This window comes from Montipora foliosa, chromosome 11 (assembly GCF_036669935.1).
Source record: "Montipora foliosa isolate CH-2021 chromosome 11, ASM3666993v2, whole genome shotgun sequence".
Classification (NCBI taxonomy): domain Eukaryota; kingdom Metazoa; phylum Cnidaria; class Anthozoa; order Scleractinia; family Acroporidae; genus Montipora; species Montipora foliosa.
In genome coordinates, this window is record NC_090879.1 from 39901046 (window position 1) to 39911363 (window position 10318).

Genomic DNA, 10318 nt, shown 5'->3' on the forward strand with positions numbered 1-10318 from the left:
TGAAGATAAAATGATAAAACAGCTAAGTTAATATATTCTGGCAGATGTCAAGTAGTTAAATGCAGAAGAATAAAGTAGTTTGACATAACCTCTTTAATCTAAAGCCATATTTTCCCTTTTGAGATTGCCATTGTCACTTTTCCTTGGTAGACTCGTTAACGTTTAGGCTGTTCTTCGTAAATGATAGAAATGTCCTCATCCGGTTCAAAGTATGCACCTTAGTGAAGTACCATCCTGGTTTAAAAATAACCATAGAGGTTTTCTTAAAAATATGGTCATTATTAGCAATATTATTTGAAAACAGATTTAAAGGCGAGACCATGCAAAAATCGACCAAAATCGCCTATTCATGGCAAGGCCCAAAAAATCCAAATTGCTCTTCTTTTGCATACGGTAGACCTAAGTAAGTGTACAAGCGCTATGTAGTTTTTTGTTTGAAATATCCAGTCGTTTCCGAGAAAAACATGGAAAACCGTTTCAAGCCTGCCTTCGATTTTGCAAGCCAAAAACAGGGTTGCGATTAACTATCATTCGCTTAATATTTTTAGAATGACAACAATCTGAGTAATTATAAAAAGCTAAAGCATACAGCTACCTGTTGTTTACCCACGTGAGTTAGCTGAAAAAAGCGACGATTTTCATCATATGCCTTTGATCAGAATTTTTTAAGATGAAAGGTGAAAACACTACGAGCAACAAACTTTCATATTATGTAAAAATTAATTTTCGGAAATTATTTGAAAATCATGTTACAGACAACATAAAGTAACACCATCGTTAATAAATGCATAACAATCGTCAGTGGACCTGGCGAGGGTTATGACATGTCTGTCCTAGAAAGTCTTGGTAATCTTGACGAACAATATGAGGGGTCATCTCCGCCAAAATCCGGTTATGAAGAACCTTCCAATTTTGTTACGTTTTATCAAATTCTTTTTTCAGGACAGTAGAATAGAAATTGGGCAAACAGAGTAGAATTTGGAAATCAGAACGGAATTTAAACATCGAAAGCACAAAGGGACAGAATTTGGAGGAACAGAACAGAAAGTGCTGCAGTCCTAAATTCTGTTCTATTGTACAACGAACTGAGAGGAACTTGGGTATGAACCAGTTGCACATTATTTATGAAGCCTTTCGTGCTCAAAGAGAATTTATTCTAGCCTTATCTCGTTACAACGTGAAGCCTGAATCTGAACCAGGGTGACATGGCTTCCACAAGAGAATGTGTGCAAAGTTATGTTGTTGATATTCAAATACGTTTTGCAAGGGGTAGCCACGACCTGGATGGCTTGACAGCTGTTTTTTTTCAAGTTGGCCGCTGACCAGGTACTAGTTTCGATTGGAGTTCAGCGAGGCTTTATTTTCCGCGTGCTTTCTGTGGCTCGATGCGGCTACACGGCCATGCTACGTCAACTATGGTTCTTACACAGTCAACGCTTTTTGTGTTCAGGTGGGAAATGTTTTCTTTCTGCCTTTTCGCCAGTTTCAATCCAGTTTGGCATATCATGATATCTGTGGTCCACACTGGTGGCTACGAAACCCTGTTAAACAGCTTTTTTAACAAAACAAAATCAAAAAAACTAACGGACGAACAAGTTACATTACTGGACTAACTGACTCTGCAAAGTCAACTGAATGTCATATTCTTGTATTTTTTTGGATTTGAGATTGGCACGAGGGAAGGGACCCACTCTCCAAATCTTTTGGGGGATCTTATTGTTGTCATCGGTCTTTGTTACTGGCTCCTTGCCTGTCAGGCCAACAGGTGCTTCACTACCACGTGCTTGGACTGTCCTTTTGCCAGGTCCATTCTTCCTCATCCCGTCTCGAGCTGTTCTTCCTGTGGCTTCATTTCAAGATACTTCTTTTGATGTTTTTCCTCTGGTGAACATTCCTTCCTTACGCCCTTCTGCTTTACCTTTTGGTGTCTCCTTTCCCTCTTGTTGTGGTATCCAGCTCTCTAAGGGCGGTCCTAGATACGGCTTCAATCTATCAATGTGCATGACCTTAGGATTAGACCGTGGTGTCTTTTGGATCCGATACACGACATTGGACAAGGACGCAATTACCAAGAAGGGTCCCTCCCGTGGGTTGTCTAACTTAGGATTCCTTCCTATGTAGCCATACACTATCACCCGGTTGTAATGACTTCCATGAGAACTTTTTATCATAGTTTCGCTTCTAGCAAACCCCCGATTCATTCAGGTGTGGCCTCGAGATTTCGAATGCACTCGATAGTCGTTTCTCTAAGGCTTCCACTTACAGTCAAACCTGTACATAACGGCCCTGTATGTAGCAGTCACCTTGTGTATAACGGTCACTGAACAACTTCCCAAAAATTGTTCCGTACAATTTTTGTGAAGTTGACCTGCATATAGCGGTCACCTGTGTATAATGGATGCGGTCACCCTGTAGACTTCCTGAATCCACAATTTCATTATTTTTTACTTGTATAACGGTCACGAAATTTGGTTATGATTGACAACTAATGACAAGCTTTATCCAACAGCTCGTTAAACGGCAGCCACCAAGGAAGGGGTCTCCAAAAATACAAATATTAATACTGAACACAACTACTTATACGTGTCATCACCTATGTCTGGCACATGCTTGCGACAGATAACATTAAAGTGCCGTCGCTTTTAAACAATAGTTACTGTAATTGTAACAACACAACCGTACCACACGGTTTTCACTTTCGTCATAGTTCCTTGACTATAACACTGTACTGTACTTATGAAGTTGACAGCCGCTGTGTTAGGCTACTGATCATTTTTCTGAAGGTCTTTAATGTGAGTTTTTAATGTTTCTGTAAATGATTTTGAGCACCTGGATAATGCCCTGGAACACTTTCAATTGTAAACTATTCCACACTGCATCCGTTGTTGCACCGCAATAAGATTGGGGATAAATTTGGCGATCCGACAACTGTCACAGTGTGAGACTGAGGGGTGGGTGAGGAAAACAAATCTAGCATTGAATCCCCACAAGCACCAAACGTCCCGTTTCTGCACGATCCCTGCACCGTACAGCAGTTGAGCCAAAGTGATAATTTATTCATGTGTGCTGTTCTTATATGCGTTGCTTATGCGTTGCAGTGCGAATAGTAAACTATTCCACACTGCGTCCATTGTTGCACCGCAATAAGATTTGGGATAAATTTGGCTCATGTTCCTTATAATGTCACATAGTTTGTTCTCGTCGACCAGGCTAATGATGGACTCCTCCCCAATACTAATTACCATCTATTAAAGGACACCATCGTTAAATCCTCCAAGAAGTCAGACCCCAAACCATGTCATAACTCCCCAAGATTAAACCGAAATCCAATTCTCCAAGTCCGGTGAAGGGATTATTCACCAAGCCTCACAGATGCTGTTCTTCGTAATATCTCTTCCCATGGCTGACTGCAGGGAATGCACACACAAACGGTTTCAGCTGGTTAATATTTTGCCATGAACAGGACAGTTCTGTGCCAATGTTCGAGGCCAGCCACTCAGAGGCTCCAGCCGGATTTAAGACTTTCGCTAACTGCATGTAGTATGGGGCTGTGTGACACCTAGTTTATCCAACATGATCCATGATCTCGGCCAGATCCACACCTGTAAGAGCTAGAGTGATTGCACAGCCGGAGCGGAAACCATGGAGCGTCTCGCCATCATCTGCATTCATCTCCTTAAGGTAGCCTTTTAAGCGTGACTCAGCTGCAGAGGAGGTAAAAGGGGCGTCCTCATCCACCCTTATATCACGCGTTACCTCTACATAACGCTTGATGCCTCGAATAGGACAGATTTCCGCTTGCGGATTTCTCCTCACTCCACAAACACATTGTCGTCCCCATCTCTTAACGTCTTCCCCCTAATGTGATTGAAAAGGAAGCAGTCATCATTAGGGAAACGTAGGATTTTAGGGACCTTAACCTGCCCCAAGTCCCCAGGTCGATCTCCACTGAAGAAAGCTAGTTTAAAATACGACTGATCGCGAGCTATCACAAATTTGTCAATCGCTCTGTCTGAGTCTCTCAATTTTTGTCTAGGTGTGAACATAATTGTATTAGCTTATCAACGAAGAAAGGGGTGGCCTGCTTTGGTGTTACCTGTGCCTGTAATTGTTCCGTGGTTACCAGCCTCAAAAAATCCTTCACCGACTTGTCAAATGCTGGGTTTCCTAGGCCTAGATGCTTGTCCTACTCGCTGTCTCGTCCGATAGAATGGAGAATAGCTCGCAACTTACCAATGTAAGAGTCCCCTGTCTTATAAGATAGACGTATAGGACATCCACAAGTATATCGTCTCACTCGGCTGATGTATTTACAGCCATTGCGGTGAATCTGAGTTTTCCCATTCTTGTCATTAACAAGAAACCGGCAAATATCCCGAGGAGTCACAGTGGCTAATGTGATATGGCCAGGAAGAGAGGCAAGAAAGGTTTCAAACTCCTTTCTCAGTGAGTCCTCTTTAGCGTAGCTGGTAGCACGATCAAGGTCCATTAGTTGACGTAAGCGCCGGTCAATGTTCTGCAGGTCGATGTCAGTTTTGTCAATGTTAAACGCTTTCGCGATTTTTCGGTTATAGCCACAACGTTGGCAGAATCTAAAATCCTGGTCATTCGCATCGGAAGGTGTAAACAACTTGGCAACGATGGGGAGATCTTTATTCTTTATTCTTTTCTCTTTATTCTCCTTAAATGTCAAACTTCGTATTTACATACCACAGGATTATACAAGGAAGGAAGAGAAAATTTACTGTTCTGACTAAGGGATGCACATTCTAGGGAGTTTTATCCATATTCAATTTAATATATGGCTAGTATTTTTGAAAACATTGTCACTGTTACAGACCAGTTCAGAACTCTAATGGAAAAACTATCTCGAAGGCCCACAAGTCCCCTGGGATCCCGCTTTGTCCGCTCCAACCTTGCCTTGAGGGTAGTAACAAGGCTTGCGAATCACCTGCACCGGCCAGCTTCTGCACTTTTCTAGCAAACTGTTGTAAGAGAGGCCACCAGTACTTTCTCAGGTATGTATCCAGGACCACAACTGTGCATGATTGCCTATAAGACTGGAGGAAGCACAAGACTGGGCTGACTAGAGCGTTTGGCGGGAAAAGATACGGACGCTGCATGATTGTAGAAAATTGAGTCAAGTCTTGCGCAAACAAGTTTACCCCTATTGACCCAGGCGAAGGGTATGGCGTCAAATGAGGGAGACGGTGCCCCAGGCTATCAGACATGGCATTGGAATCGAGAGCCATCAGATCACACGAGTGACCCTGTCCACCCCCAAACCTCAGTTGTACTTCATTCCAAATCTCTGATACGAGTGTATAGTCTAAGGATGACAATCTGCGAGAAGGAGCATCTGCCGGATTCTCTTGAGATGGAACGTACAACATGTGCAGTAGGATGTTCAAATCCATAGTGGTAAAGAACAAAGCCTTTATACCGGTGTTGAAGTCGCGACCTTTATGCCCTTGAATATTCCACGCATGCATGACTGCCAGATTATCAATCATTACATCGACGCTACAATCTTTGACAAGGTCCTTAAAGCATGTAAGACCTTATCTACAGCGAAGGCCTCCCTAGTCGTAATATCCAACATCATTTCATCCTTTGACCAATAATCAGATATTTCCTGCTTCACAGGTGTGGAAATGACCCCTCCCCATCCAGTTTGAGAGGCATCCATAGCTAACTCAATCTGAAGATTTCTCTCTTCACGCCAGGGAAGAGGGTCGCCCCAGTCTTCTAGAAAAATCCAATGGGCAATTTCATCTCGCGGTGCACCTTGGATCGCGATTGGTTTTAACATGCGCATACGCATAGAAATTGCCACTGACATCTCTCTAGTGAACAGACAGGCCGCTGGAACCGCAAGGGAAAAGGAGACGCATTTACCCACCAATCTCTGGAGCCCCTTGACCGATACATAACGTGACTTTAACGTTTCCCGGATGAGCTCTATAAACTTGTGCTTCTTTTGTGGAATCAGGCGGAAAGCTTCGTTACTGGAGTCTATCAAAAAAACCGAGATAAGGGACCATCTTGTGGGGAACTAAGATGGACTTTGATAAACCAAGGAAATATCCTAGGCGTGTCAAATGAAGTGCCACGAGAAACACTGCTGATTTAGCAGCTGCGAGATTACGCTCATCAATAGAACCTAAAGTGTTATATTTTCCCTTGTCAAGGGACACCTGGAGCTGACCATTATGTCTGTCATCTGCCCCACTGGATGCCAAAAATATGTGCGACTTTCTTCAGATAGTAAGAGGTGGTCATACCCCGACTTGTCTGATAAGAATCCTTGAAGACATACCGGGGTAAGTCGGTCACTCTATCCAACGAGGGGCTTCTCCAGCATCCAGAGATTTAAATATCGTGCATCATGACACAGTCTCTGCTTTGTAGGCTCAACTGTTAACGGTAGAACGATATGAGGTGGAGTTACTTACCAACCTTGCCCACTGGAGAAATTGCACAGGATTTCAGTTGACTTAATAGTGTTGTTCTGACAAATTCTCGAAACGGTTTGCACGATACGTTATTCTTGAACAAGGGCTGATCGGAATCATAACGCTCCCCCTCGAATGTTCCTTTAAAATGTCTAAAATATGGGAATATTGAACCTTATTTGTTTTCTTATTTTTAAGGATAAGGATGGTTGAACGCTGATCCACCATAACGGTTGCCAATTTGTTGGGCAGCGGGGTAAAGATACTTCTACTTGTTCCCTCCGGTTATCTTATAATACTGTAGAATCATATATTGTAAAGCTAAGATCTATTTTTCATGCTAGTGGGAGGGATGGTGAATGGGACAAAAGGCTGGGATTAGGCAATCCCGCGGCAGATTATCTTCATGTGGTGACTGCGGAGCAACTAACGGCAAGGGTAACCCCTAGGCAGGCTACGCCTTTCTTTGTTGACAAACTTACCCAGCTTTCCCTTTTCTTACAAAGGCGTTTGGCTCAATCGTTTACGCTGTTACAAAGTTTTATTATTGCTCGGGACCAGGCCTATTTCAAAACCGTTTTCTTTAGTGGTGATTGACCTGGTGACTTGGACCAAGTTAAAATAGCTGAAATTTTACGTTTTCCTAATGATGATGACTTTCTATTTAATCACATTTGGGGAAAGACCTTAAGGGAAGGGGACCAAAATGTCTTTGGAATTTGAAGGAATCCACAATCAGTCATTTGCCTTATTAGAGGTATTGAACATTATGTCAATGTTGCTCGGAGAATGCAGGTTGACCTTACCCGTGGTTATATATTTCGCCCAACAACGCATAATGGTGGAATTTTGGGTGCCCCCTTTACTTTGATGACTGCAGAGGCCGGACTTAAATTATATCTTAAAGAGATGGGTCAGGATGACAGTGAAACATTGCATGGTTTTAGATCAGGATGTGCGATAACCTTGGCTCTTTCAGGTGTAGAATTAACAGAAATAATGGATCACATTTGTTGGAACCGTAGGCACACCGCTTTGCGTTACCAACAACTAGCTAAAGTGCTAAATCCTTCTGGGGCATCTGCTAGATTGGCCTCTAGCGAAGTAATGAGTGTTAACAATACATGGACAGATCTGAATGAACTAAAGGGCTTCCTTTGTGCTTTTCCAGCAGTTAATTTACCTAAGAGACCTCTGTCACACTGATAAGCAAGATTATAGTCATTTTGTAACCTGCACACATATTACCTTTTCTTTATAGTTTTGGGTAGGTTTGGGAATTGTAAGTATAGAGCTTGTCATGGCTTGTGAAAATAAAGATGAACAGTATGGCTTGGGCGGCGCTGACCAATATTATTTCCCATAACTTATTCCAACTGAGCATGAATAGAGTGTTATGAAATAGATTACTATTCATGACACTCATAATTATATGCAAAAGTGAAATACGTGAAATTGACACATCCCTAGCGATTCAGTGCATGCAGGCGTGTGCACGAGGGTGTTATAATATAAGACTATAAATACTGATTTCAAGCGGAATAACACTCCTTCCGTGCTTAGTATCAGCCAGCGGAGCAGTGAAGGAAGGATTGACCCGCCCACCCACCTTGACCAAATTCGCCTGGGTCAAAACACTGCTACCCTAAGTGTTCCAGCTTGGCTTAGACCGCTGAGCAATATTATTTCCCATACCTTATTTCAACTGAGCATGAATAGAGTGTTATGAAAAAGATTACTTTTCCCAGTCTTTTTTTTTTCCTGGGTGGTGAGTGCAACACCTATCAATTTTCCAATTGGGCACCCCGGGGTTTTGTATGCTCAAGATAAAATGGCGGACACCATGAACAACCAAGGTAAGATAAAATAGCATTTTACGTTCAGTTTTTTCTGCGAAAATGTGATGTATGACGTTGGTTTCTTTCTTGGCATAATTATTGTTCATTTAAATTTGTATTTTTCAAGCTAAGTCAGCCAAATGTTAGTTTGAAAATAGGAGAGTTGTTGAGAGAATTATGAACAGTTCTTCCTCAAACTTTTCTGTAGTCGTTTACTTACTTTTGTTACATTTTTAGTATTTTACGAATGATAGTCGCTAAGTAATGTTTAAAAAACGAGCAGCAGTGTTTTAAGCCCTGATAAAACACGTGCTGCAAGTTTTTTGAACGGCTTAAAAAACATTCCACAAAGAGCATGTCCCTCTGGACTCAAAACAATGGTTCAAATTGTGAGAGGTGAATATTAGCATACAAGAAACACAAGCTATGCCTTATTAGTATTCTTTATATAGAGAATACTAACGAGGAGTGTTCTATCAGGATATAAAGCTCATACACGTGACGTTTTATTGGTGTTTCGATAGGCTGTTAGGCTCATGAATTATTAATGACTTTTTTTAAAAGAAAATAAATGTCTCGGAAATGTATAATATGTAAGAAACATGCAGGGACTTGGCTCAACAGATTAAAACTATGCTACATGTAAACTTTGTTCAGCGCCACTGAAAAGGTCTGTTAAGAGTTGTTAATAATTCATGCAATGATATTGTTGGATGAAGCTCAGATGTTTTGGGACTATGCTCGTGCAGCTAAAACAACAGTCAGTGAGTGACCGGTCGTTTTTCTCCCTTATTTTAAGACGACAGCTTTTTCCAGTTATATTTTAAACGAGTGCTTAAGCATAAGCTCATTTTTAGCTTAATAATCTTTCGAGGTAATTACATTTATGATTAACAACTACAATTACTTGCAGTGACTATCTGTTTATACCTTTCATGTAACTCTTAGGTTCATCATCAGTAGCATTGTCTGAAACTGTAGACAGATGAGAACAACGGCATGTCAAGCTGCTAATTTGTTGTTGGAAGGAGCACAAATCCCTGCTCGGAAATGGTAGAAACACAAAAAAGGAAGTGTTTGAAAAAATTGCTGCTTCGTTCAATGCGAAGGCCGATTGAAAAGTATCTGTTGGTCATGGTCTAAGGAAATTGGCCAAACTAAAGGAGGTTACTGACCGGAATAACAAAAGTGGAAATTTGTGGAATCTGGTGACTAGCAATCTAGACTCACTGCGATATTATTAACCTGCGGTGTGCGTTCGGCGTATGCGTAAAAGACAAAATGAAAACATGCTCAACTACACAAAAGACCGCCATGTTAGAACTTGAACTCGTTGCGTTGTCATTAAGTGTTGTCACTACGTCCTATTCTGTTAAAAGTTCTTGTGGTTTACACAAAGTGGTGCCGGGACCAGGATATCGATCGTTTCTTCATTGAACACGAGCGACAACAAACTGATAGCACGTGGTGGAGCCGTATCTTCAGAAATAGGCAAGTGAGTTGAATTCACAGTTCATGATGACAGAGCTAAGCAAAGCTGACCAACTTAAGAGTGTCTGCCTGTAAAAATCAGACAAATTCTTAATTTCGCGGCAAGGGTCGAAAATTCGATTTGGCTCATATTTTCATAGTAGATAGGCTAGGGCATGACAATAACTACTGGACAGTTTTTTCGGCAAAATATCCTTTCACTTGAGAGAAATATGCAAATTACCAAATTCCGTTAAAATCGCCATGTCACGCACCATTTTATTAAACAACTTTGAGAGTCTCGCATGGAAAACAACATTATTCTTCCGTTTTTAGAACACTCAAATATTTTTGTGCAATGTTTAAATGTGTGCTTGGTCGATTTTAGTGAATGTTGTGCTGTCGTTTTGGGTGGAAAATTATTAAATTTCGAAGACATGTATTTCATTCACTTAAAAGTACTTCGTAAATATAGTTAATTTTCATCATGTGCGAAACCTTCAAATGGACTAAGCTTCTGCTGGTTGAATAGTAGAAGAATGGTCAACAGATTCC